The sequence below is a fragment of the Rhinolophus sinicus genome, chromosome 4, assembly GCF_057876585.1.
Source record: "Rhinolophus sinicus isolate RSI-liver-muscle chromosome 4, RSI-T2T, whole genome shotgun sequence".
NCBI classification, from domain to species: domain Eukaryota; kingdom Metazoa; phylum Chordata; class Mammalia; order Chiroptera; family Rhinolophidae; genus Rhinolophus; species Rhinolophus sinicus.
Window position 1 is genome coordinate 41892803 of NC_142504.1, and position 27901 is coordinate 41920703.

The window sequence follows — 27901 nt, forward strand, 5'->3', positions numbered from 1 at the left end:
GCGGCTCCTCAGCCCATCTCTTAAAGGATTCTTTAGACTTAAAGAGTTTACATGCACAGGGGGAAAAAGTTTCCAGCCAGGTAGTCGCTCTCATCAAACACAGTTTAATAAAAAGTTGTGTTGTGGTTGGGTATTTTACAAATAGGTAATTTCAGGCTTGTCAGGATAGCCAGGACTCTCCCGCCCTTTGCCTCTGGGATGCTTTCTAATTGCCGTGGTGTCCAAACTCGTTTAGATCTTAAATTACCGGGCGCACTTGACAGCCTTTCCGTTCTGAAGAGTGCTTGCTCCCGGCTGCTGAGAGTACCGTCCGCCCAGAGGGCTCGCAGGTACTGGGACCCCGATATCCAACCCCCGCAATCCTTTATTTGAAGCATCTAAGTGCCGGAAGACACGCGGTCCCTGTTCTTAGAATGAATAGAACCTAGTCTTTGAGGGAGGGACTCGGCGTTTCTAGAGTCTCCTGCAATTTTCTCTTTTTTAAACATTTCTAAAATAACTTAAACTCGCTGCTATTCCGAAAATAGTGTTTAGAGGTAGCTGTCTATGCAGTCACACGGCAGGAAGGGAATGAAAAATACTAATTCTTCTCTTAGGATGGAAAAAAGAATCAGTCAGTGGCACATAAAAATACATACATATCTTTAAATGCGCTGAATAGCCAGCCTATCAGGCATTCTGGGAAAGCATTTATTTTGGTTCTTGAAGCTGCTTTAAAGCTTCTGAGAGTAGGTAATCTTAAGTGGATGAGTCACTTTAATGCATTTTACATAACAAAAACAAAGCCCAAGGTAGCCTTCCCGTCATTTATGATGGAAATTATTTGCTGTCCTTTGTTGACTGAGTGCTGAATACTGGAGTTTTTGGTGGATACTAAGAGTGAATCTTTACCAGTTGAAACCCTGCAGCTATTATTTAAGATTCAGCTTAAAGTATTTATTACATTAGGTGTCAGTGCCAGCATCTGAATGATGCACATTCTAACACAGAGAAGGAAAGTCTCTAATATTTTTTGTCATTGATTTACAGTCATGTTCCTTTTTAGGTAATCTTCCATAAAAATGACTGCAGATCCTTTTTTTGTTATGAAGCGAAAGGGTAAATGCTATCGGTAGATCTTCGTTTAATTGGCAGGATGTTCCAAGCGGATATTTTGAATCAGAAAAAGAGTAAGAATTACCCTAAAGACGCTTCACAATTACTTACTCTTACTAAGAAATTACACTTTTATTTATTTAAGTTTTTACTCTTTTTCTAGCTTGGCCTATGCAGTGAGAACTCAAGTGACTCCCTTGCATTTTTTGTCAAATAAAAAAGTGGCTCTTTAAAAAGGAGTGAATGTGTTCAGTTTACACATTTTTAAAGCGGTTATTTTTAACTGCCAATTTTTCAATATTCCTATAATTTGGAAGGAATACATCATCACACCATTGGGGAAAACTATGACTTTAAACTACAACAAAATACAACCTTTTATTCCTGAACATACCATGGTACAATGTTAATGTAAAAATCTTTATTGTAAGGACAGCTGCATGCAATAAATGATTTCCTACAATTAAAATAACTCAATTTTCCTGGTCAGAAATTTATTAGAGACAAGAAAGAAAATAAATGGTGGGCAAAAATAGGGATTAGGAAAACACAATTTCTTTTTTTTTTTGAAAGGATTTGAAATTCATTTTTTAACAATGAAAATTTAAGATGTCTTCAAATTACATGAAACATTAGTTTGTGAAATGAGAGCTTCATAAGAGATTTTGTAGAGCTAAGTCAGTCTCCTGTAGATAATATTAACAATATTTTTGTAAGACTTCTGTATCTTCAACTATTTATTTGAAAAGTTAGTAACACCATCTTCTGAGGAGAGGACAAATGATAATTGATATCTGTACTACATATTAAATTTCTGAATAAAACTTATAGAAATACAGCATTTTGTCCATGAAGATGTGATGCCATGTGCTTTTCTTGCAAGAGAATAATTCATATGGTGTGTGAGATCATCAGATTCAATCTCAAATCTTTGGGGAAAATTTCAAGTTTATAAAAGCTGAGTATAAAGATTATAGCATTCACTAAAGGCAAATTACCATGCTTCTATATATATATGTATAAATTATTTTTCTGGAAATCATTAGTAAATTCTTTTGGTTTTTTGACAATTTTATTTTACAGACAAAAGGTAATGTAAGGAGTTTTGATTATCAGAAGAAGATGCTATCAACACACTGTAAAACTAATTATTGGCTTACTGGAGTGGGACCTGAATTAGAGTTAGTAATTCACAGTTTCTTTTTCTTTTTAAGTAGAGTGTTTACAGTGATATTAAGGGCTTAAAGTTCCTTATAATAAAACAGACATATATCATTCTAAATATCTTTAATTTTCTACTCTCTGATTTATCATTCATTCTCATATAGCATATTCTTCTGGCTTAAAGTAGTAGCTAAACTGTTTTAAGAGTTAATACTAAAATAACTTTTTTTTCCCCCTGGCAAAGCAATTTTGATACAATTATTTTGCTAGGTTAGGTTTTTCTTTTGGAAATGATTTTCTCGGTAAGGTCTGAAACATAAATAAGCCATTTGGTAGCAACCACCTAATGTATATTGGTTTATATATAAAAGGAAAATACATCATTTTCATGTTATAGTACACGCATGTTATATTGGTTGTTTAAAATATGGTTTTTAAAAAGGGAAACTTTCGCTTGTTCTAGAAATAATTTCTTGGCACGGATGTGAAAACATTTCTATTTTAAAACTCAGGATAATATGTAAGGTAGCTAGTATTGTAATCTTAATTTAAACCTGTCCCTCTTAATTTTAGAATCTATTTATAAATCCAGTTTTTTAAAAAAAAACATTGTAGATGTAACTACTATTCATGTTAAACTTTTATCTCAGTCCTATCAAAATGCCAAATAGTCAAGAATAATTGGCTGAGAGCCCATTGTTATATGGGGACTTTAATATAAACTGTATATTGGAATAAATATATTAGTGAGAACTGCAGATATCTACATGAAATAAATATAACACCTCATGAAAAATAGGGCTTTGGGGTTTAAATAGTTAAGACAAATATTTTTTTCTGTTATTAGGCAAATTTATATTTAAAGGCTGTGGAAAAGAAATTTTTTTATGTCATGACATTGGAGTGGGTATCTTTTCCATATATTAGAAGTGACATATTCTCTTTGGGGCTTAGCGATTTTTACTCACATATTGTGTATACAAGAAAATGTATCATGTTAAAACATGAGGTAAAATACTAAATGTAAAATAAAATCTCAAAACTGTGAACATTGATAAATCCCTATATCAGGTCTTTAATTTCTTCACACAGCTTAACCACATGACTTCATTTATTATTCCACAGGTATGTGTTTAAAATATGAAACAGTAGATATATTCTTCTATATAAGCAGTAACATGATGTTAAGTTTATTGATATTTATGCATAAGTATATGCATAGTTATTTGGATTGGCATTTGAATGAATATTAGGCAGACTGAAAAGGATATAAAACCCAAAAAAAATTTTTAGAAAGATACAAGAATATAAGCTTATTATGGTTTATAAAAAGGAAATAAAATGTAACTTTATTATTTTTTATGGCTTTCATTAATTTTAATTTAATAAATATATATAAAACCAGAAGGTTGTTCATTTTGAAAATAGATTAAAAATGAACCACTCTCTTTCTTCAAAGAAACCTCGCTGCATAGACACCTTTGTGTTATTTCTCCACTATTGATGAAAGTAACGTAATAAAATACTCTCCCTTCTAGGGTTTACACATGGTAAGGTTTTGCAAATACGTAAACAACATGTGCAAATTACTCAAATTTAGTATTTATGTTAAGAAGTTTATGTTCATAAGAAATAACAATGCATTTAGGAATTTTAAAAATAATTTAAAAATTTTGCACATAAACTATATTGTTTCATATGTTCTCTGGAGTATCATTATATAAAACACATGCACAGAGATTTATTTTCTTTTCCTTATTTATCAATATAGATGCAAATTTCCAAGAACGTAATCTGTTCTTCTGAATTCACATCTTGTTTTCTTGTATGTGTCTTCAAATTATTTATAACCTTAAACTGGAGATTTAAATAGTTAAGTGAAATATATTTTAGGCAAATCATCCAATTTGTTGATTTCCTTCAGTGTCTTACATGTATGGACATAATCAGTTCTAATATAAACATAGATAGAAGTTTGGAAAAAAACAGAATTTCAGTATTCCTAACAACATTTTTATTGTTAATAAAGTGACAACCTTCCATCCTTTGTAATACAACAGCTGTCTGTTGCAGTATTTCAAAAACCAGACCATAGGGAGAGAACTCTGTTCTATTTCATCCACTCCACATTCACTTAAGGCTTATAGTGTGCATCAGGCATTGTGTCACACTGTGTCAGCCAGTCCTTTTCATGGACTGTCTGTGTAGTACCACATCTGTTCCCAAGCCTTTCTCTGGTTGCTTTCCAGTAAACTTGGAACTGCGCTGAGATGGTCAACCACATAGCTTACACACGATTCACGTTTTCCTTTCATGTACACAAAAACATGAAAATGGTTGTGTCATATTGTTTGCAGAGTTGAAAGAAAAAGGGTATTGACTTCAACGTTAATTAAAGTAAAAATGGTAGCACTTTGTGTGAAAAATACTATATTTACCACCTTTAAGGGTCCAAAGTATTAACATTGCACAGTTAGATAATTTGTCTAATTTATATTGTCATAGTATTCTATTTAATAATATTTTATGTGTGTGCAAATATATATACTATATGTATGTGTGTGCACACATATGTATTTTTTTAAACTCCTTCAAGTGGTTTGCTAGGGTAGAAAAACCTCAGTAAGGTAAGTCTTTAATAAATGAGTATGTTTTAAGATCTCTACCAATCCAGAACTGTTTTTAGGAATTAAATGTCATTCAAAATATTTTTGTAACACTAGCATTTATAATAATTTGTAAAGAAAATCAAATGAGATATTGTATATGAAAGCAGCCGGAATATGCTCAGGTCTTATAGTGACAAGTTATTAACATAGTTGATAAGTAACAAATGAAGTATGATTTTAAAGATAGCTTTGCTATCTTTTAAACAAAACAAGTATGAGAAAGAAACTATTCCACATGGGATATTAGGTATCTCTTAAAATGTTTTTGCATACAAAGCAATTTTATTTCTGCCATTTAGATATGGAATACTTTGAAATTTGTAAGAATTAAACATATTTGATGTTGTGATTTGTTTTTAGAATGAAGGCTACATGTGCACGTTTTAAAATTTTATTTGTAAAACATAAACTTTCAGGTTTCTTTTCCTTATAAGCTTTACATATTTTGTAGTAATTCAATACACAGGAATAACTTACTATTCCTGTGTATTGCTTACTTACTATTAGGATTTTTAAAAAAATGAGTCAAATGATCATCGCTCCTTTAAAATTTGCCATTTATATAGATTCAAATAAGATTATAAACAAGGAAAAGATTGACATTGTGGCCTCAACAAACTGGCGCACTTTTACAGTTAATTTCAATAATTCAGAATCACGCTGTGATATATGAAGTAATATTTAAAGTTCTCTTTGAATATGAATGTGGTCTATTTCTGGCTAACTGTTATTTTAACATTTGCTTCTGATTTTCTTTTTCTTTCTTTTTTTTCTTTTTTACCATATGCTTCAGCTGGAATAAAAAAAAATAAGGATACATTTTAAATTCTATTCTATATCAAAAATGGGAGAACTACTTAAGGTAGAAATTATGGTAATGGAAGATAATGGTGTTGCCCATTTTAAATGCTTCAGATTTGAGAACAATCTTATTGTCAATTTGAAGTTCTTTTTCCTGAGTAATTAAACATTTATTGTGATAGTCTCCTGGCTCATTATGAAAAATAATTTCTGTATTCTTTTATTCAAGTAATTAATTGCTAAGTTCTTTCGCATACACACATATTTACTATTAACCATAATTTATTATTTGCATATAACATTTAATCAAATAGGGTATCTTTGGTTTGTTTTCTTCTAAGTTACCTGTGACCAAACTTCAGTTTCCGGTCGTTCTCACTTAATGCTTCTCTCTGTGTTTCAGGGGACTTCCTTTTACCACTGGACGTTTCTCTCTAAAGGGAACTTATTGTGGGAATTTGATGTACAGACTAATCTGTAATACATAATCAAAATTTCCATCAAAATTGTCAAACAGTCTGGGCATTTTTTTCTTTTGACATTTGCTCACGTACGGTGGGGATAATTAGAGGAAAGAAAGAAAGGACTAAAATCGTTCTCTGTTGAAGGTGCCTATTGTCAGGCTATGTAAAGGGATGGACAGACATTGATGATGTCTTATTTTGAGGACTAAAGGAGAACTGGCTCAGTAACATAAATGGACTTAGGCAAACTAGGAAAATCTCCGGGTTTAAAAAAGTAATCAAGAAGTGCTGTGGTAAAAATGCCATAAGAAATGATACGTGTGTAAGTGGGACAGACAAAGGAGCCCTTAGACTTACGAGATGTGAAATTAACATTAAAGACGATAAAGGCAGAGGTTGGTTATTTAAAAAATTTTATTTTTCCCACTTCTCATGTGATCTTGCTTATCCTAGAAATGCTGTTTACTGAACATAATATTCATTTTTAGATACTTAAATATTCATATATGGAAAGTCACCTTAGAAACCAATGACTATAAAATTGTCTAGATCTCCAAAAATAGAAGCAATTAAACATTCTTATTTTTTATAAAACCCTGTGGTAATGTTTCATTGGGTAAGAAGTATTAGTATAACACTTTATTCAAAGATTATAAGTGCCAATAATCAAGAAATTCTGTCGATATGTTTTTTCCACTAGATTACAAGAAATGAAATAACTTGCAGGTAGGTAGACTTCTAGGAAGCATAATTAAGACTGTTGAAACTTCTCAGTACATAGAGTGCATGTTATTTTTTTAAAAATAGTTTTAATTTATGCTGTGTCTTTTAATGTCTCTTGTTTCAAATGAAATTTAATTCAATGATTAATGCAATTATTATTATTACTCAGTGAAAGTTATGTAGTGCACTGAATTACATTCTGAGTGTACAAACTGACAAAGAGGATCCCCAAGGAAGACTTTCCCAACTCCAAGCTGACTATGAAGCCGTAGGCTCCTTCAAGGAATAACCAAAGAAAAGTATATAGAATGTTGAGGCAACATGGTCTGTTCCATGTTAAGGCTCCTGGGTGGGAAGAGGTGTGGGTGGGACTGGGCCATTGGTTTGCGTCTGGTTTATGAAATTATGGCATCAGGGCTATCTTCCCATATGACCTGAAGGGGAGATGGATGGTATTCACAGCACATGGACATTTGTGCTAACCCAGCTCGGCGTACCCAAAAGTGACCTTCATCCTAAGATATGAAAATAAAAGTACAAGTAATAGGTTCTGAAATATAGTATGCAGAACATGGATTAAAGAAGACCAATATTTGAGGCAGAGATAATGAGAGCAACTAGCAGACCATTGCAGCATTCCCCGGTAAGAGATGATGGAGGTCTAGAAAAGAACAGTGGTAGTGGGAAAGAAGAGCGTGTGTGAAACATAATGTAGAAGTAAAATTTCAGGCCCTGCTCGTTCTAGGGTTTGTGGTATCAGGGAGAGAGAAGAGTTCGAGATGCATCTAAGATCATAGGCAGGTAGATGATATTACACTGAATTTTGTAGACTAGAGAACACAGGAGGAATATCAAGTTGGTGGGGGTGAAGGTAATAGGCTCACTATTGGACATTTTGAATTAGCAGTATCTCTATGGGTAACTATTAGGCCATCAGAAATATCTATCTGAAGGCAATTTGGAGACAAAGTCAAAGAGCAGTATTTTTGAAGCCAGGAAAAAAGGTTCATTCATTTATTTAGCGTGCAATTTATTTAGCATCTGTTACGATAGGCATGTGAGTTTGAAAAGAAGAACCTTGGTCTACAGTTGGGTTTTGCAGAGTTGTCAGACAAGAGGTGCCCTTTAAGGAAGTCACCAGGTCAGTGAGGATGTCAGAGCAGTTTTAGCAGAGTGTTGCAGACTGAAGCGTGGTTTCAGTGCCTTAGAAGTAGGTAGCCGGTGAGAATAGAAAGGTAGCAAGCGTAGGTTGTTCTTTCAAGGGATTTGACCATGTAAGGCAAGGGAGAAAGATGGATAGGAAGTTCAGAGGACAGTTTAAGGAATTTGGCACTCTTGCTTTGTTTAAACAGAGTTATATTAGGTTGTTTGGGATCTCAAGCAGTGGAAGGTCATAGGACTATCTTGAACCTAAAAGGGAAATGTTTTTCAGTGGTGATGGAGCTGGAGGATCAATCATGGGAGTCAAGGTCCGGGATATGCCAACAGCTGCAGAAAGGGGTGGGACTGCCTTCAGGATCATCTCCTGCTCTCACCTTTTCGTTGTTTGACTCCTCATTCTTCTCTGTCCCTGCAAAGTGGCTTTATCTGCTTCCCATTGCTCCTGTTGTTGAATGGCTGTGAGAGTTTACATTTTCTCCATTGAGTCTCTGAACCAGCTGGAGACGAGAATCCTAGTCCAAACCATTGCCTCCTAAAGAAGATATGTTGACAGTCCGAATGTGGTCCAGGTGGCCATCGATAGCCCATTCAGTTGTGATCTGGAGATGAGATTTGGAAAAAGGACTCTGGTTGCCTGAGTTATTTCTTCACACCCTGGTCCAATCTCAGTAGGAGGCATTGCATAGCAACTGGCCAGATGCTAGTAGCTTAGATAGAGGAAGAGGTGATTCTTAGAAAAAGGCTTCTGGTGGTGGGGAAGGTTGTAGAGACAAATAAATATTACTAGAGGGGAAATTTGAGGATATCAGTGGGAGACCAAATGACAGAGAGATAAAAGAGATGAGAGAGGCCATGATTGATGGGTGAATGTTCTGACAGAGGCAGGTGAGGAAGGGATCAAAATGAAAAACAGTGTCTTACAAAGTGACTTGAAAGCTGCAACAGCCTTGAGAATTAAAGCAGATGGTTGGAATATAGGATAGATACACTTTTAATTTACTGGAAATGTTTTTGGAGGAATGTTTTTAAAATTACATATTCCATTCTCAAGAAGGAATGACCTGATTCAGAAATGTAATGCACACACATTAGTAATGTTCAAGTTTTCAGATGCACACACTTTAGCGTTGTTCTTGACTTGATAGTAATAAGACTCCATTTCACCACTCTGTTCCCTTTGGACACAGCAACATTTGGTCCTTTTTGTTCTTTGTTTTTCCTTTAACTTCTTTTTTAGGGGACATTATCATCTTGAAGATCCATGTAGTTTTGCAATGTTATTAGACTTAATAAATGTATGTGCTTATGGCAGAAGAAACATCAGTGAAAAGGAAACAATAAAACAAACAAATTGTTCTTGCTTTTCTCCATTTATCATTATTTATTAATTTTTTGGCAGATAGGGATGGTTTCCTCCCACACTCTGTCTCCCCACCGTATATCCAGTCTTTGGCAGAGGGCAGAAATTTGAATTGAAACAGATCCTTGTCAAGAAAAGAAAATGCTAAATTTGATAAGATAAGAAGCCACTGACGGGCTTCTCCTGCAAAGCATGTTCCTGGTCAACCCATAAAAAGGCATCTCAGGTCTCCTGAAGGTCTGGAAATTACTGGCAGCTGCCATCACAGCAGTTCCCTGAGTTTCCAAGATGACAGAATGAATGGTTAGGATCACAAATGCCAGCAGATCTAAGGATCAGTCTTGATCTCATTGGTACCAGTGCAGTGTGGAAAAATCACCCCTGTGGTTTATAACAAGAGATGAGAAGAGTTAGGGTGGGCTATGTATTTTTCCCTTTTGTGACTTTGCTCTTTATTTTTGCTCCTGTGGGTATTCACAGTTTCCTCCAGCTAATTTTGATGTCTGTACCTATAGAATGTCTGGACACTAATACTAACAACACTCTTTACATATTATACTATTGCTTTCTGACATTTTTGAGCTCCTTCTGTATACCAGGTGTTGTGAATTAAGACTCTGCATGTTTTTTAATCCATCCAACCTTCAAGTCAGTGCCCTAAGATAAGTATTACTATTCCTGTTGTATAGATGAGGAAAGTTAAAGGTGAGAGTACAAAGAAATTTGCAGAATTTCCCTGTGAGAAAAATTTCATCTCAGGCAGCTGGCTGCTGGAGTCCTGTGCTTACCTGCTGTACTTTGCCTCTTGTGGCTGGAGCTTTGACATGTTACCATCCATGTTCTCACCTGTTTCCGTTGTAGCTGGCTGCATATTCCAGCAATGGTTGCGGGGGAAAGGAAGTCAATGTAAAGTAGAGTAGAACTTAACTCTAAGTCTCAATTTCCCCTGTGCAGAATAAGGATCATATTAAGTCCATCCAGAATCGCACCGTGGAGGGTCAAATGAGAGGATGCTTTGAAGGACTGTGTAATGGCCAAGCTTTATTATTTGCACCATGTGTGATTTTTCTGCCTTCAAGAGATCCTAAATTGATGACTACGGTTTAGTGAGTTAGATTATTATGCTAACATATCATTTGGGCCATGAGAAGAATCTGAAATGAATGGGAAAAGGAATGTTTCTCAGGCTTTAAAAATGCTTCATTCCTAAAGCTTGTGTGGCCTTTAATCATGAAGAGGGAATGAAAGGAGACGCCGTGAAGCAGAGGGAGTGAATTGTTTTGTGTCTACGTTAAGGACACAATCTCTACCCTCAACGACACCAAGAAGAAAGCAGAACCACAAAGGATTTGATATGTTTCATCTTGACATTTCAGCCAGCACGTGTTGTATGAAATCTGTACCATGGGAGGTTGAATCTGTTTTTAAAAGTCATAACGTTGCTACTGATAACCTCGCATTGTCAAAGATGTGAGTTTTCAGCTTCAAGTCAGAATATTTGAAAGTTAATAAAGCAATCTGCCCATGATGTTCATAGAAATGATTCCAGACAACCCTGTAAATTGGGTGAGCACCGAGGAGTAAAATGGAGACCAGTTGCATTTTTAGCAACCGACACAGAAGTCAGTAAAAATCTGCCAAGAGTGTACTGAAAAAGGCCAGTTTTCATTTCACTCATGCAACTGATGATTAGTTACACTCATTTAATCCCACCCCTGCACTTTCCAATACAAACGGAGGTCAGCCTTTTATGTACACTGTCGTCTTCTTGGTAGAAATAAACCACCTAAAATGTCTGCTCCAGATTTTTAATCAATGTGGAGGAAAGAGATATTTTAATGAAACTGTCCTTGAATACCATGACTGATGAATACAACTTGATGATAACCATTGAAGCAGCAAGTGTTCAAGTGCCAGAACCCTGCCTTTTTATGGCAGTCATTTTGACATTTGCCACAGATAGGAATGTGTAAAATCCTTAATGATGTTTGCCACTTTAAAAATACCAACCCTTCTTTGACACGCTATTAGAATTGACTTAAATTTGCATTTGTGAAAATGTTAGGAGAGACAAACCAATGGGCCATGAGAAGCCTCAGGAGAATGGACACTGAGGGTGTGCACTTGGCTCTAAATTAAACATTGAAGCATGGTTGTCTCTCAAAACATCTGATTTTCCTGTCGCTGTAAGTGTAGAAATCAGAATTAATTTTCTTGAGGTAGAATTTTATTGTGCATGTGTCGCTCAGTTCCCAGGGGATTGATACACATCATGTCAAGGTCTGCTGGTGAGTAATTGTTTAAAATTTATATTAATACTCAGTGGTGATAAATAAACATACGGGAATGGTAGGTCATCACAGAGCAAACCATGCATGATAATTAGATGAGGTCCATTTGTCTCCTTAAGTTATCAGATGTGACACGACCTGTCTGTGTAGTGTCTAAAAGCCAGCTGAGTCCCTGGGTGTAAATGACTGTGACAGAGGGGCGGTTTGAAGATTGCAGGCCTTGGATTTGATTCTGCCCCTTCTGGATTTTTTCACGAGTGAAATAGATTTTCCCCTGGGATTCTGTTATAATATGCACAGGGTTCTAAAACCTGGGGTCAACAGACTGCTCAGGATCTGTTTTTCTCCTTTTTTTTTTCCTGTTTCCTCTACACTGCCACCCTAGTTGAGGGATAGCACATGAAACATACACACACACACGCATATATAATGTTTATATTATTACATATGTAGTATACAATATAGAAATATATCACATAATTCATGTATTAACATAATTCACATGAAATGAAAATTATAATAAAACACTAGTGAAATACGCACATAGATTCAGGTGTGTTAAATGTGTGTAGTGCACATATTTAGAAGACATTATAAAACCTGAAAATGCTTTATAGTATCCAAAAGAGCTGTCATTATGAAGGATTGCAAGTTTCCTTAGGAGTGTTTGAAACCTCTGAATGATTGGGACGGGATGTATGCTTGCTGATTATAGGTTTAATTTTTTTGCCCACTGAGTTTTGTGATTCCACTTTCTCACATTTTCCAAATCCCACCGTGATTCCACCTTGTTCCACTTGACCCTAAAAGTTGCTAGTAAGCATGTTGATAGACATTTAAGCAAAGCCAGAACCACACTAGTTTGTTTCAGGTGATCCAAAACCCAAGGTAGGCAGTCTGCTGTGGTGGGAAGAGCTTAGATTTCTAAAAAGTGATCATCTATGATGTGGCTGCAGCCTTTCTAAGCAGGTTTCCTAATCTGAACACAGAACACAGACAATGATTCGAATGACCATTTTTTGAGTTCTTTCAAAAATGGTTCATGACTAGTACTATGCTAGATGCACAGAAGAGAATTCAGTTCTTCAAAAGGGATGCTTTTGAACATTAGAGCTTAATTATCTCATGAACTTGCCTGATTGGTTAAAGTGTGGATTCAAAGCTCAGCTCTATAACTTATTAGCTGGTCAAGTTGAGCAACTTCACCTTCCCATTGGCAAGACTTTTTAAGGTTCTTGTGAGAATTAAGAATGTTAATTCATGGCACATAGAACACACTAAAATATAATTTGATTACAAGCAGGATAATTTAGTGGAGCCAGGTGACTTTGGTTCTCATTTGCCTCTGCCACTGACTACTGTGTTTCCCTGAAAATAAGATCTAGCCGGACCATCAGCTCTAATGTGTCATATAAGACCTGGTCTTATATTAATGTTTGCTCCAAAAGACGCATTAGAGCTGATGGTCTGGCCAGGTCTTATTTTCAGGGAAACACAGTAGTACCGGTAGATGTGGATCCCGCCTTGGTAACACCTTGTGAGGACGAATTCCTGGCTTCAGCACCTTCTAACATCTAATTGGGCACTACCCAGATATTTCCTAACAACTTAGTTTTAATTGTTACATACTTCCCATTCACGTGTCTGTTGAACATAAACTAGATCATGTGTAGTTGTCTCCCCATAATAAGGGGAGTTTCACTTTCCATGGTTTCAGTTACCTGTGGTCAGCTGTGGTCCAGACATACAAAATGGAAAATTCCAGAAATAAACAATTCATAACTTTTCAATTAGGCTCTGTTCCGAGTATTGTGATGAAGTCTCACACTGTCCTGTTCTGTCCTGCCCGGATTTGAATCATTCCTTTGTCCAGTGTGTCCACTCTATAAACAATAACAATAAGATTTTGAGAGGGACCAGATTCACCCAAATTTTATTACAGTATATTGTTATAATTGTTCTATTTTATTGGTTATAATTAATCTTTTACTGTGCCTGTCGTGCGGGGAGGCCTGCGGGGTCTCTGCTCCCGCTCCCCATACAAGAACGCAGGATATGGTGAGGCCAAAAGGGAATACCCACGGAGCCATAGGTAGAGGAGTCATACCACTATATTCTCTCTGGCGGCACTATACTCTCACTGGAGGCTGGATCCACACTGTCCGCAAACCGCCATCCACTCTTGCCAGCCCAGCCGCCATCTTCTTGCTAGCCCCCATTCTCTCTCCTCTCTGCTAGCGTAGCCACAGCAGTTATATTAGTGGCCAATGGCTCACTGGTTACAGCTGATGGCCAACTAGCCACAGCTGATGGCCATGCAATCATAGTTGATGGCCATTTACTACCTGAGCCAGCACCTGTCTATGTGAGGCCGAGAGCCTGGAAACTACTTTCTGGGGCTCTGCCCCCACAGTGCCTAATTTATAAATTAAACTTTATCATAGGTATATATGTATAAAGTAAGCATAGTATATAGAGAGTTTGGTGATAACCGTGGTTTCAGGCATCCACTGGAGGTCTTGGAACATATCTGTCGTGGATAAGGGAATGCTATACTTGAGTGACTCTAGTGCCTGTGGGTATAGTTTTGAAAAGGTCCCACCCCGGCCCCACATTTTAGTTTCCCCTCTCATTATATTTTTGAAGAATGGTGAAGTCTGATGATTTTCTCCCATTTTAACACTCTGTGCTAGTCCCAAATTACACTAACGCATAGTATGGTACCAGGCTTTTCTTTATCTGATCAAAGTGAATATTAGGAAAACATATATTCGTATATAATGAAGTCAGTGTCCTTGCATTCTTGTGAACAGAAAAATAATGTTAGAGGCCCATTGTCACCTGATGGTTTCAGTTCTGTGAAAGAGGCCCTACATGTCCTTTTTTGACAGTGTATTTCTAGTAATTGTTACAAACTCTCTGAAAATGGTAACTTTAAAAATATACCAGCAATAATTGTGACTCTATGTGTAACATAGAATGGTGCTTTTTTTTTCTTTTAAGATGAGCAGCGAACATAATCATCTTACCTTGAGGAATAAATGAATATTATGAAGTTTGAAGTTTTATTTTTTTTTTAGAAAAGAGTATAACTCAATTAAACTGTTTAAAATATCAATTCTGATTATTCAAGAAGAATTAATGTTAGAGCTCATCATGCATCTTACAGTTTAGAACTGTGTGTGCAGAATCACAGGTGTGGCCTTTCCTTGTGCCCAGTTGATTAGCTTTCCTTCCAGTGTAATGTGATTAAATGAGAGGAGTACGGAAAACTGTTAAGTCCTCAACATTTGTGCAAAAAAATATGTCAATCAGATTATATGAAAGAGATCAAAGACTGACCACTAAAGTACAGTGAATGAAAACAAACCAGACAGAATCTTCATGAAGTCATTTTATATGAAGATTGATAGAATGAGTCTCTTATTTAGAATTCAGGAATCTAGATTCATTTACTTATTTCAGTGCGGTATTTTCAAGGCGGTGTAATGTATTTGCCACAAACTTAGTGTTTTAAAACAATGTACATTCATTTTCTCACAGTTTACATGGCGAGGAGTCTAGCCATGGCTGAGCTGGATCCTTTGCTCAGAGGCATATAGGCTTCCTGGGACTACCTTCTTCTCCTCTTTCAAGGTTATGGGTTGCTGACACTTCCTTGTGATTGTAGGGATAACTCCCTCCTCCTTCTCTTTGTTCTCAGCTCTTAGGGGCCACTCACACTTCCTTTCCACATGGTCCTCTCAAAGCACCTCTCATAACATGGTAGTTTACTTCCTCCTGAAAGGCCAGAAGGAAAATCTTGATTCAGTCTCTCTTTTAGGATTTTCAACTAATTAAGTAGATGACCCATGATAACCTTTCTTTTGATTAAGTCAGAATCAAATGATTTGGGGTCTTAAATCTACAGAATCCCTACACCTTGGCCATATAACATAACCTAATCATTGCAGTGACATCCCTCTATAATCACAGGCCCCACCCCCTAACTCCAGGAAAGTGGATGGTACATGGAGTTAGCTTAGAATTCTTCCTCCCACAGGTTTTATTATTAGACAACCATCATAAAAACACCCAAAATTAGAAAATGGGGATACTCATTTCTTTTCCACTTTTAGATACTCACAAACTTTTTGAAAATGATCTATCAGTCAGATGATCTATCCTTTTGCCTCCAGGAAAATTGTGATTTGTTGCATTGGTTCTGATCCATCCTGTAAATTGTCTCATTAACAACTCATTAATAGTATTAGCTGAACTTTTCACTCTACAAAGAAAATAATTCTCTGTGCTGTGGTTTAAGTCAATTTACACAATTATTGCCAATAGTGTTTAGAAAAATTGTAAGACAATTCTGAAATGTAAAGCATTAAGTTACTTGCAAATTAAAGTTTCTATTTCATGAAATCTTAGGTCTCTCCTGAAATTATGTACATTTCCCTGCCTGTATAAACTAGGTGATTTTCTAAAATCTTAATTAGCATCTATTTTTTTAATATATATCCATGTGGAATTGTGATCTTTCTAACTAATGTCCCAATTATAAAGTATTAATGCAGAAATGTTCATATGTAACTGAAAACGTCCACATAGGAGTTATCCTCTTCAGTGAATAGATTTAGGAGAATAGCTATGACTTCTGCTTTTTAAAGAACTTATTATCGTAAAGTGCTTCTTTAAAATACCTAATACTGGATACTCAGTTCACCTTAAAAAGGGCCCTTCCTATCCTGCCTCCCGATATTGCCTTGATTTACCCTGTGCATACCTAGTCATTTCACTTTGGATATACCACTGATTATCTGATTTGTTCAGGATTTGTCTTGTTATACATCTAGCACAAATTAATTTGCTAATACCAGAGGATTCTGGCCAGAGTAACTGTTTAATTCAATGCTTTTCACAGTAACTATGCTAAAGGAATATGGTTTATTTTTTGTAAATTTCATATCCATTTCAAATGTATATTTTTGTAGACTACAATGAAAATCAATGGAAAAATTGAATTTAAAAAAAAATTTAAACTTGTTTGAAAATAATTAGATTCAGTAGTCATAACATTACTTTTTCAGACTGTTACACAAGTGTCTAAGCGCTCTTCTTTTTTTCTATTTATTTATTTATTCATTCATTTTAAGATTTTTATTAAAGTATAGCTAACATACAATATTATATTACTTCCAGGTATACACTGTAGTTATTCAACATTTATGTACCTAAAAAAGTGATCACCATGATAAGTCCAGCATACCACACTATCACAATATTAATGACTATATTCCCTATGCTGTACATTATATCAGATGTACAGCATATTGGTTAGACACTTATATAATTTAAGCAGTAATCGCTCTAACTAGTCTAGTACCCATCGGAGAGTATACATAGTTATTAACATATTATTGAGTATATTCCCTATGCTTTACTTTATATCCCATTGACTATTTTGTAACTTCCAATTTGTACTTCTTAATCCCTTTACCTTTCTCACCCTGCCCTCAACCCCCTCCTGTCTCTCACCCCCATAGATCTAGTACCCATCTGACACCATACATAGTTACTACAATATTATTGACTACATTCCTTATGCAACCCCCTACATCCCCATGACTACTGTGTAACAACCAATTTGTGCTTCATAATCCCTTCCCCTTTTTCACCCACCCTCCAACCCCTCTCCCGTCTGGCAACCAGTAATTATGGGGACTTCTCTCCCTAGTACTGCAATCCTGGTCTGGGGAGTGGCTGGGACCCCTCACTCCTCAGGTGGGGACCTCCACAGCCAAGATACCGGGTATCCCTCCTGGTTTGTAATGGTCACACGTGGATGTGCGACCGGCCATTCTGTGTGTCCACCCCTCCTACCAGACTTGAAGTGGCTTCTTCTGTATGTCCCTACTTATAGGGCTTCCATTTAGCTAGACTTCCAACAATTATCAATGATGGTTGTTTTGTAGTTTAGTTGTAATTTATATGGTTGTGAGAGAAGGTGAGCACAGTGTTTACCTACCCCACTGTCTTTACCCCAAGGCCAGCACTCTCCATTTCTATACTTTCCTTGAGCCCAATCTGCAGAGCACAATCTGAATAACTCTAGTTTAATTGATTTGCCTAAAAGTAACCAAATTACTGTTTTCAGTTTGCAAATGGCATTAAAAAAACTAAAATAAACTTTTGCGTTAAATAGTGTTTAAAAATGATATACCCTCTTTTAATGCTTATGTTTGGTTCTGGCTATTGGATTGGCTATGACTGTTTTCTTCAAAGTAATCTTATGCTTTGGATTGAAAGGAGCTGCATATTTCAGATTGTTACATGCTGTAGTTTCTGACTAGAATTTTATGTTCTCTTTAGAGCATTTACTATTTGCAATGAGTTTAAACACTTGTCAGTAGAACAAATATCTTGGTATTGCAGTAAAGGGAAGGACTGTCATAACTGAGACAGGTTGAGTTTTTTGTTTTGTTTTGTTTTGTTTTAATTATTTGTGTAAAGTGTACTTGGACCATGAGACTGAGGCTGTATAAAAATCTCCATTGACATCTCAGATCTTATAGGGTCTGCCAAAGTATAAAAGTATAAACATTCTCACTGTATTGAAACATATCCTGAATCGAACAATACGATTCTTGCAAAAGACAATTAAAAGTTTTGAAAGAATGGTTCAAGTGTTCACTTAGTAGTGAGAATTGCAAAACCTTTTCATTTTGTAGACTCCAATTTCTCTTTAGGAATCTGTGCTCATTAAAATTGAACTGTATGGGAAAAACTTATTTTCTTTTTCTCTTTTTGCGAAGTCTTTATCTGTTGTTTTCTACTGGTTTGACTCGAGATTTTTCTGACAGCCTGTGACAGAGATGGTCTTAAGTTGCATGTAGGATTTTTTCTAATGAAACTGGGACATGCTAAGTTTTATCACTAGACTGGTACAACAGGATTATCTGCTCTTTATTTTATGTCTTTCTATGCAGTCTCTTTTGAGTTATATCTGTCACTATGTACTTATTCCTGAACAATTGTCTCAAGGACTTGTATAGAATTTTTCCAGACTATTGAGATAAACTAGTTTCCTAAAAAATCGGAATTATGTGTTTTAAGAGTCTCTTGAAGGGTTCTTACTCTGTTCTTTAGTGGGCCACTTAAAACTAATCGAATTAAACTAGGTCTTTTTATAAAGATGCTGCATCTCCCAGCTAATAGTTAGGATGTCAGAACAATACCAATACTGACAGTGCTAGACAAACTCTTGATAAACTGCCCTTCTAAGTGATTTTCAGGATAATCTCACAAAAAAATACGTTACTGATAAATTCCTTTATAACACAACTTCGTGGGTCTGATATAGTAAAAATTGTAGCTGTTTCTGTGTAATTTAAAAATCCCCTTCGAGAAAGAGAATGTACAATTTAGAACATTACAATGGCCATGATTCTAAGAAATCTACTGAAATTTTACTAGTGGAAGTTGTCTAACACCTTGGTATCTATTATAGTTAATTATTGCAATAAAATATTAATTATTATATTTATATGCACATATTTAAAACATCTTGCGAAGATGACCCTCATGTATTAATATTTTAATTTAATATATTTGCAATTTGGCCAAAAAATACGGTTGAGAATTTAAAACCAGATGTCATTGTCTTGTAAACCTCACATGTAAAAATAAAATATTGCCTTCTTTGTGAGTAGCTTTGGTTAAGGGTTGGCCAGGCCTTTTCCTCAGAGCTACATGGAGCAACAGGAAGAAAAAAATATGTTTAAAGAATATATATGAACGAGATATCCAAAACCTCTGCTGCATCATGGAATTTTTATGAGGCCAGTGTGTTGTCTCCAAATTATCTATGAGATTATTCTATTACCTTGGATGGTCCCGAAATGAAAGTCTTTGTGTTCTTCTTTCTCATCCCTGACCATTCTCATTTTAAATTACTTTGTGGATTGAAGGCACAGCCATACACGTGTGATCCAGTTAGTTCTGAGCCAGCCCGACCTCCTGGTGAGCACCTGGAAGTGACATGGGCATTGCTTTTATTTAGCAGGGTATGCGGCAGTCACCAGTTGTGTTGAAATCGGCTTTGTGTTTCTCTGCCTCTCTTTCCCTACCCTTCTACCACTGTATTTACTCCTTGCCTGGTGGTTCAAGAGCCCACAGCTCTTCCTTGGTTGATTCAATCTCTGCTTTTGTGCACCAGCCACCCCCCTTTAAAAAAAATTCAAAGGAACTCTTCTTTCCTAAACCACTGGATACACGGAATCTTTCTAGAGGTGTGAGGAAGTGAATTAGCACAGAAAAATCCTGAGTGGGTAGACCATATACATGCAGACTATCTTTATAAAGGGAGGATTTTTTTTTTTGTAGTTCTTTTCTGACTGGTGATTGCAACTGCCACACCTGTGTCAGAAGAATAACATCTGGTCTGTCTGCTCCTGGAAGTTTGCTCGCCAATATCTTGGTTTAGTCATGCAGCACATTTTGAAAGCATGATTTCTTGGGGTTTCCTGTCTAACTTCAGATAGTGTCTGTTAAAACAATCAGATACTACTCCAAAAATGTCATCATTTTAGATTGATATCAGTGGCACATAATAAAGGGGTGAAAAGAAGGTGAACATGGTCAGTAAAGAATTACTGTGAATATATGTGGTATTTTATAATAATAAAGCAAGAGTGCTATTTTATAAAAGTGTGGTTAGTAGAACACCAGTGTGATAGGTTAAGAGGTGCCGGCTATTAAGAGAAGGACAAAGATGTTTTGAAGGACATGCCCTCAAAGAAGTGAGAAGGAAATACTACTAAGTGATACAACCAAAGTTAGAGGAAAGTGTGGCCGATATATATATACAGAGGGTGCCAAAAAAAAGTATGCACCTTAAGAAAGGAAAAAACTGTATTGTAATACAATGCATGACGCCTACTAGCATTCATTTGATTAACGCCATCCTTTGAGCAAATGTCGTACTACACATTGCTCCTGTAATTCAATTCAACTTCGAAAAATAGTACATAGGTAACATCTCTTAAAATGTGTACATTTTTTTGGCAACCCCGGTATATTTTTGCTCTGATTTTTCTATTTTATGTCATTCTGAATTGAAGATTGGAAATTTGCTTCATATAAAACATAATACAAATTTATCAAAGGCAAGTCCTTTGTAAAATTGCTGTTCTTGTTTAAGAACATAAGGGCATAAAAGCACTTAAAGCAGTTATTCCTTAAAATGTATCACAGAGAAGATATTCTAACATCTTTTAAGAGGCAGACTGGATGTCCTCTGTATATGCAGTTAGGTACATTTCTGAATGCTCTTCTCATGCTTTTGTTTGACAGTGAGAGTGGCTCTGTCTTTGGCCTTCATGATGTGGCAGGTTAAAAGCAGTGTTTTATCTTTTAAAGAAAGCAAAATCATGAGTTTGTATTGGGATAAAAACTGGAAATTAAGAGGCTTTTGGAATTTTCAATTAATATTATGTGCAATTCAGTTGGACTCATTTATATTTCATACCAATCCTTGGTCTGTCCTAAATTCAGACAGAATGATAAATGCTAGATTATTTTATTTTAATTTTATAGTATTTGTTTGCATTTCATTATAATTTTATAGTATTTGGTAACAATTCGTAGTTATAATTTTGACAAGTTTAGAAAAATTAAATCGGAGAAACTTGAGTGAAAAGAGCTATTAAAGCCTATTAAAATGCACTTAGGAAAGATACTACCACCACATGGATTTTATACAAAACCACTAATTCTTTCACACAAACTAGGCTGAGTTTCTCCAACTCAAAATTATCGGCATTTTGGACCAGACAGTGTTTTGTAATGGGGGCCTGTCCTGGGCACTGTACGGTGCTTAGTACCATCCTTGGACTCTACGCATTAGGGCCAGAAGCAACCCTCCTGTAAGTCATGACAGTAAAAAAAAAAAAAAAAAATGTCTCCAGACATTGTCGAGTGTCTCTTGGGGTACAAAATCACCCATAGCGGAGAACCACTGATCTAAATGTAAACTGCACAATAAATTGGTCCATGATATGTGGTCCTGTTGCCAGTTGTGTCTATTTCTGGCTCACTCCCAAAATACTTATGTGATGTTTGCATTTCGCCAACGTTTTGTCACATCAGTGAGTTTTATTCATTAATCCCTGATAATAAGTATGCTACTAAAAGGGTAAATTGGCTAGTTTAAAATATTTTCTAAGTTTAGCTGTTAAATTTAGTGCTTGGTGAAGCAGGAAGTATAATTATTTAACATATAGTCAAATGCACAGAGGTATACTTCTGTTTCTGGAGATCCGTGAATTTCCTGAAGGAACATTTTTCAATGAAACGTATCTTTAACAGAAGTGGACTGGTGTCTGCTGTTTCCTGCTGGGTCTGGAGGGGAAATGAGACAATGTGTCCTGTCCTTGTACACACTGCATAAAATGATTTGTAGATACCAGAAATGCTGGACAGTTGCCAGCGTGGCCTTTGGGCAAACTGTAATTAATATGGACATACACTCTTGCTAGGGGTATTTGTTTCACCTGGGAGGGCCGTGTAGTGAATACTGAATATTTTCTTGGCTGAAAGTTCTCCGTTTTTCCAGAGGGGAACAATTAACAGAGACCCCAAAACAATATGAGCACTACTGGAACAAACTCACTGTGCTACTAAGCTTTATTTGTAGGCGTATTGTATAGTGTCCTGTCTTACACGGGGCTTTGAAATTTTATAGGGCTGGCCAGGACTGATCACACACCAAAAATATCTTGATGAGCATGAAAAGAATACCAGGTATTTCTGCTCATCTCCTTTTTCTGTAAATGGAGAACAGCTACATGCTGGTTTGTTCTCTTTTAGGACCATGTACTTACAAGACTGATGACACAGAGTGGTGTAGCGTATAAACTAATCCTGTTGCACACTGTCTACGTGGGTTGGGAGGGAATGCTATTACAGGAGGGAAAATGGAAACCCGGAATCTCTGGTTCAAGATAATCTTTTTCCTTTATTTAATCAAAAAGTAATTTCTCTGCTGCTTTTTTTTCTGTGCGCAAAGAAAGAATACAATATTTTATTTTATTTTTAGTGGATGGGGCTTAAATGGGAGTCTCGAAGTACTTCCGATCTATCCTACTGTGACTTAGGAGAGGCTAGAAAGACCCACTTTTGTGTAATTAGTATCTCCTTTTCATATTGTCCTCTCTATGATTCCTCTCTAATACATATTATTTTATTAACAAAACATAAATACATTGCACTTTCACTCTGCAAAATCTACTGCATTTCCACACATTTCCCCCCTTCTTTTAGGTATTCAGTGTTCATACATGAGCAGAATAATCACTGCCTTTCCCTTTTTCAACTGCAGACAAATATGGTAAAATGTATCCTGTACCTACCAGCATTTTATTTCAGCCCAGCTCTTCCTTTCGTTAACCCGCATGTTGGGTTTGACTAGGACCCTTTTGGTTTCTGCCTAATTGTTGCCCAGCCTAATTGTTAATAAGCCCCTTCACTCTCACAAGTGTCCAGGTTCAGACACCAAATTATACAGTTCCCCTTTACCCAGGCTATATCATCAGTTTGCCTTACTGTGTAATATAATTTATTGTGTCATCGTTAGGACAGTTAGATTATAGTTTGTTAATTTATATATGTACCCTATAGTGGAAATATTTGAATATTAATAAACCTATATATATGTATATATATGTATATATATACATATCTATATATATATATCTATAGATATATATATCTGTATTGCAGATACATTAAAAACGATGGAGAAACACTTGTTTCTAGCTTCTTCATATCCTGGATGTATTCTTTCCTTTAAGTGCATTAAGAAATGAGATATTTACTGTATATTATTTACTATATATATATTTACTATATATATATCTGATATATATATACCACAGTAGCAGCTTAAAATTTTTAAACATCTGTGAATTATCAAGTTATGCAAGTCATTAATATGAAGAAAAGTCATAATTTATGCATTACCTGTGAGATGCCTTTGAGTCCCTGCACAGGACACATCTATGGGTTGACTTGTGTTTCCCCCAAATTCGTATATTGAAGTTCTAACCCTCAGCACCTCAGAGGGTGACCTTAATTGAAAATTGGGTCTTTGCAGATGTAATTAGTTAAGATTAGGTCATACTGCAGTAAGGTGGGCTGTAATCCAGTATGGTACATATACATTAAAAAGGGAAAATTTGGGTCCTGACACACACACAGGAAGAGTGCCACGTGGAGATTGGAATTCTGCTACCACAAGCCAAGGAACTGTCAGAAGTTAGGTGAGAGGCCTGGAACAGAGCCTTCCCTCACACTTCCAAAGGCAGCACGGCCCTGCCGACACCTTGATCTGGTCTTCTAGCCCCCAGACTATGTGAGAATACGTTTCTGTTGTTCTAAGCACCCAGTTTGTGGTACTTGGTTATGGCAGCCCCAGCACACATGCACAGATTCCATACCTTGTCCGAGCTGCTCTGTTGGAATGGTCATTACATCGCATTCAGTCATGTAAGGCCTGGTGGAGCACGTTGTCATCATATACCAGTTATTACAATGGTTTCATTTTAAGTGAGACATCATTAACAGTAATTCCTTTAGAACATTTAGTTACGAATGCTTTCTGTATTTATAGTCTCAAATATATGCAATGTAGCTTGTCTTTTAGGTCTTACAGGCAAAAATTCCAGGTAATTATGTAACTCCGAGACTTTATGTCTAGGGAGTTTTTCTAGGATTCTTTTACAAAGGAAGACTTATATGTGATGTTTTGTCCTGTACTCCTCTCTGGCACAACACCAATGGATCTGCTCCAGGTTTGGAAACTGTGTGGTGGGTGAATAGCGTGAGTCTTGCCAGACATACTTCCCAAGAAATAAAGAGAACCCTTAGGCTTTTAAATATGTGTTTATTGAAAAAAAAAGGAGGCTACTTTGGAATTTTTTTTTTCTTCTTCTAAAATAAGATCGTGTGGTAATAGTACCTTTACTTTGAGGCCTTTTAAGTTCAGATGGTATGAGTTTGTTAACATGTACAGTTTTAGAATGCTAATGATGTGATTATCAATGTAAATGGGAGGCTATAGCCCGTGCACTGAACACGCACATTCACAGAGGTGTACATTCCCAGGGTGTGTAGTCTTGTAGAATCAGAGGTCAGGCTCAGTTTGAGCCATTAGTCCTAGTACAATGTTTACCTTCTTGAAGAAAACATTTTTATCATAAACATTCTGGACACATACACCTCCCTAGAATGGTTCAAAATCACTTACAGGATGAATCAATACTGTGTGTATTCTCTTTCCGGACTTGACACTCTTTTCACCCTGTCCTCCTTGGATTAGAATGCTTGATACGTGCTTTTAATGCTCATTGCTATTCTTGCTTCCCACAAATTAATACTCAATATTTCATTGTCTGGGGTTATGTTTAGTAGGTCTTCTCACTATTTTTCCTTCTTTGTTTGATGCTTCATTTAACGATCTCTCTAAGATGTGCATAGGGTTAGTTGTTCCTTTGGTTTTCAGGCTAGCCATGGGTCCATGGGTCCAGACCGTGATATCTCGGTCTCATCAGTAAAACACATTCAGATGCTCTGTCTTACCAGGCTCTCTGTGTTGTTGTGACATTCACCTGAGGCAATGTGAATACTTTGAAAACTCTGGAACCCAGTATTGACATGTGATATTATTCATTTCTTTCACTAAGCCAGTATGTTGGATTTGTATAATGTTTAACTTACCATTAAGGTTGGTCACCAGGCTCTGTTTTAGGACCTTGCTTTTTCTGAGCTCATCTTGAATTCGAAATGCAGTTCAAACACGATCTAGTTTGCACACCAGCATTTGTAGGCTGTGATGATAAAGTTGTGACTGTGTTACAATTACATCTTAGTTTATTATTCTAGTATTTCATTGGTTAAAATTCTGGCAGATGGATTAATGTAAGTTATAAATTTTATTTATGATAGTATATCCTCATTAATAAAATTGTTTAATGGATATTCTCATCTGTACATGTATCTAATATATATGCATTATGTATATATGTGTACATATATACACACTCATTAACAAAATAATTTAATAAACATTGTCAACCATGGCCCAGTATGTTAGTCCCTAAAGAAGCAAAGTCAATAGAACACAATCATACTTTAGATAATTTATAAGATACTTTTAACAATATTTTACAATTACTAAACATTTACATGTACTATCTTCAAGTTTTATTATTATTATTCTTTTTCTAAATTTTTGTCTGTTTACAAGTGTTATGATTGTAATTAAGATTTTTAAGAGAACACAATAAGTTTTTCCAGAAAGCATGCATAATAGAATACACTCCATTTATTTTCCTAAGGAATAATGGGGCTTGAAAGCCAAACCAATGTCAGCCCTTTTTCTGGAGCTCCTTAGGGAGATGGTGGTCGGAAGGATGAGACACAAGCCGCTAGGCAGGGGTGGGAAGGCGCCGTTCTCAGCCCAGGCCTGATAATGCAGACAGTTTGCTTCTTTGGCTGAGAAATCAGGACACGATTAGAAATAAACTTGCTGATGACCCATTTTCCTTTGGGTCAATGTTAAATATTATAGAGGGAAAATTAAAAGTCCATACAAAGTTCCTTTTGCACAGATACAAAAATGATTCCTCCATCAAAATGTAGAACATGAAAAGTGATTGACTAAGAAATCTCCAATTAAGAACTGCTCAGAAAAGTTATCCAAGAAATGCTAATGTAGTCTTTGAAAATCTGTTGAGTTTGCATAGCAGATACAAATAAGAATGTGGACTAATTCAAATAATAATTTTTTTTAATACGTAAGACACAGTGTTTATAGTTAAAGTAATTTAGCAAATGAAATACCTCACTTTTAGCATACTGTTACTAGGTTGGTGCAAAAGTAATTGTGGTTTTTGCAATTATATTTAACCTTTTAAACCACAATTACTTTTGCACCAACCTAATAATACTTTTAAAAGTTGTTTATAAGCATTTTAGAGCTTTTCTCTCTCATTTTACATCTCTGAAACAATTTGGGAAATGTTTCAATTAATTCTGAATTTAACAAAATGTTTAGATAACCTCGAGGGGGATGTGTAATTTTTACCCTAAATAGACTTTATGAATTTTAAGTATTCTTTTTAATATATGTTTTTTGCATATCCTTTCAGATTTTTACCAAGAATTGAGGATTTCTAGTCTAAAGAGTAAGGTGAGCGGCAACTTAGTATATATTTCAAAACTAAAACTAGTACTTACCAGGAAATTAACTAATTTCTATGTTTTTTGAGAACCAAATCAGAGGGAAATATTTAAAGGGTTTCAGGCACAGAGAGCTTCAAACAAAAATACATAATAACTGACGGCCTGAACAGTCAGTCTCTGGGAAGACTGATCATGAGCCAGAAGGCTGTGCCTGTGAGAGGAGGCCAGTTTTTATTTCATTTTATTTATTTATTTATTTACCAAAGTTTACTTTTTTAAGATTACTCCTAATGTATTTAGTACATCTAGGTGGGTGGCAACTCAATTACATTGTTTGAGATTTAGTCCTCCATTGAGGATGGTTCATCTTAACAATTCTTCAACCGTACGATGGTGTGAAAGCCATACACAACCTGTACTTCACATTTTGAATTTTGATCTTTTCCCAGGCTGGTGCTATGTGTGGTATGATACTCTGGTGATGCTGGGTATACTCCACCGTGCACTGTATTGCTAGCATTTCTTGGATATTGTGCTTTGTATTTTCTATAAAACGCCCATCTGTGTCTCCTGCTTCTGGTGAGAAGAGGAAGGGAAGTATATAGATAAGGGTGTGTGTGTGTGTGTGTGTGTGTGTGTGTGTGTGTGCCTGTTTTAGTTTTAATTTTGGCTTGAAGTCAGGAGTTTAACATCTTGGGGCACTCTTAATTTCTATGAAATAATTTCAACTTTTCAATTTTCAAATTTAGATATCTCTTCTGAGAAATGTACCAAAATACAAAAGTTCCTCTAGCAAGGTTGACTACTCAGGGGGAAAAAAAAAATTCCCAAGGTATTTTTCTATCCCTGAGCTTCTATGCTAGAAAAATGGGCAGAGGCCTGTATAGAAAAAAAGGCTTTGAGATTTTGAATTCTTGGATGTGAATATTATGTGTCTTTTAAAAATGT

At 35.8% G+C, this 27901-nt stretch overlaps 1 protein-coding gene across 7 annotated transcripts in view; it reads left to right on the top strand.

Annotated features, from left to right (window-relative positions):
- Nucleotides 1-27901, top strand: part of CACNA2D1 (calcium voltage-gated channel auxiliary subunit alpha2delta 1) — a 462827-nt gene that overhangs the window by 1230 nt on the left and 433696 nt on the right. The gene's annotated exons all lie outside the window — the stretch shown is intronic.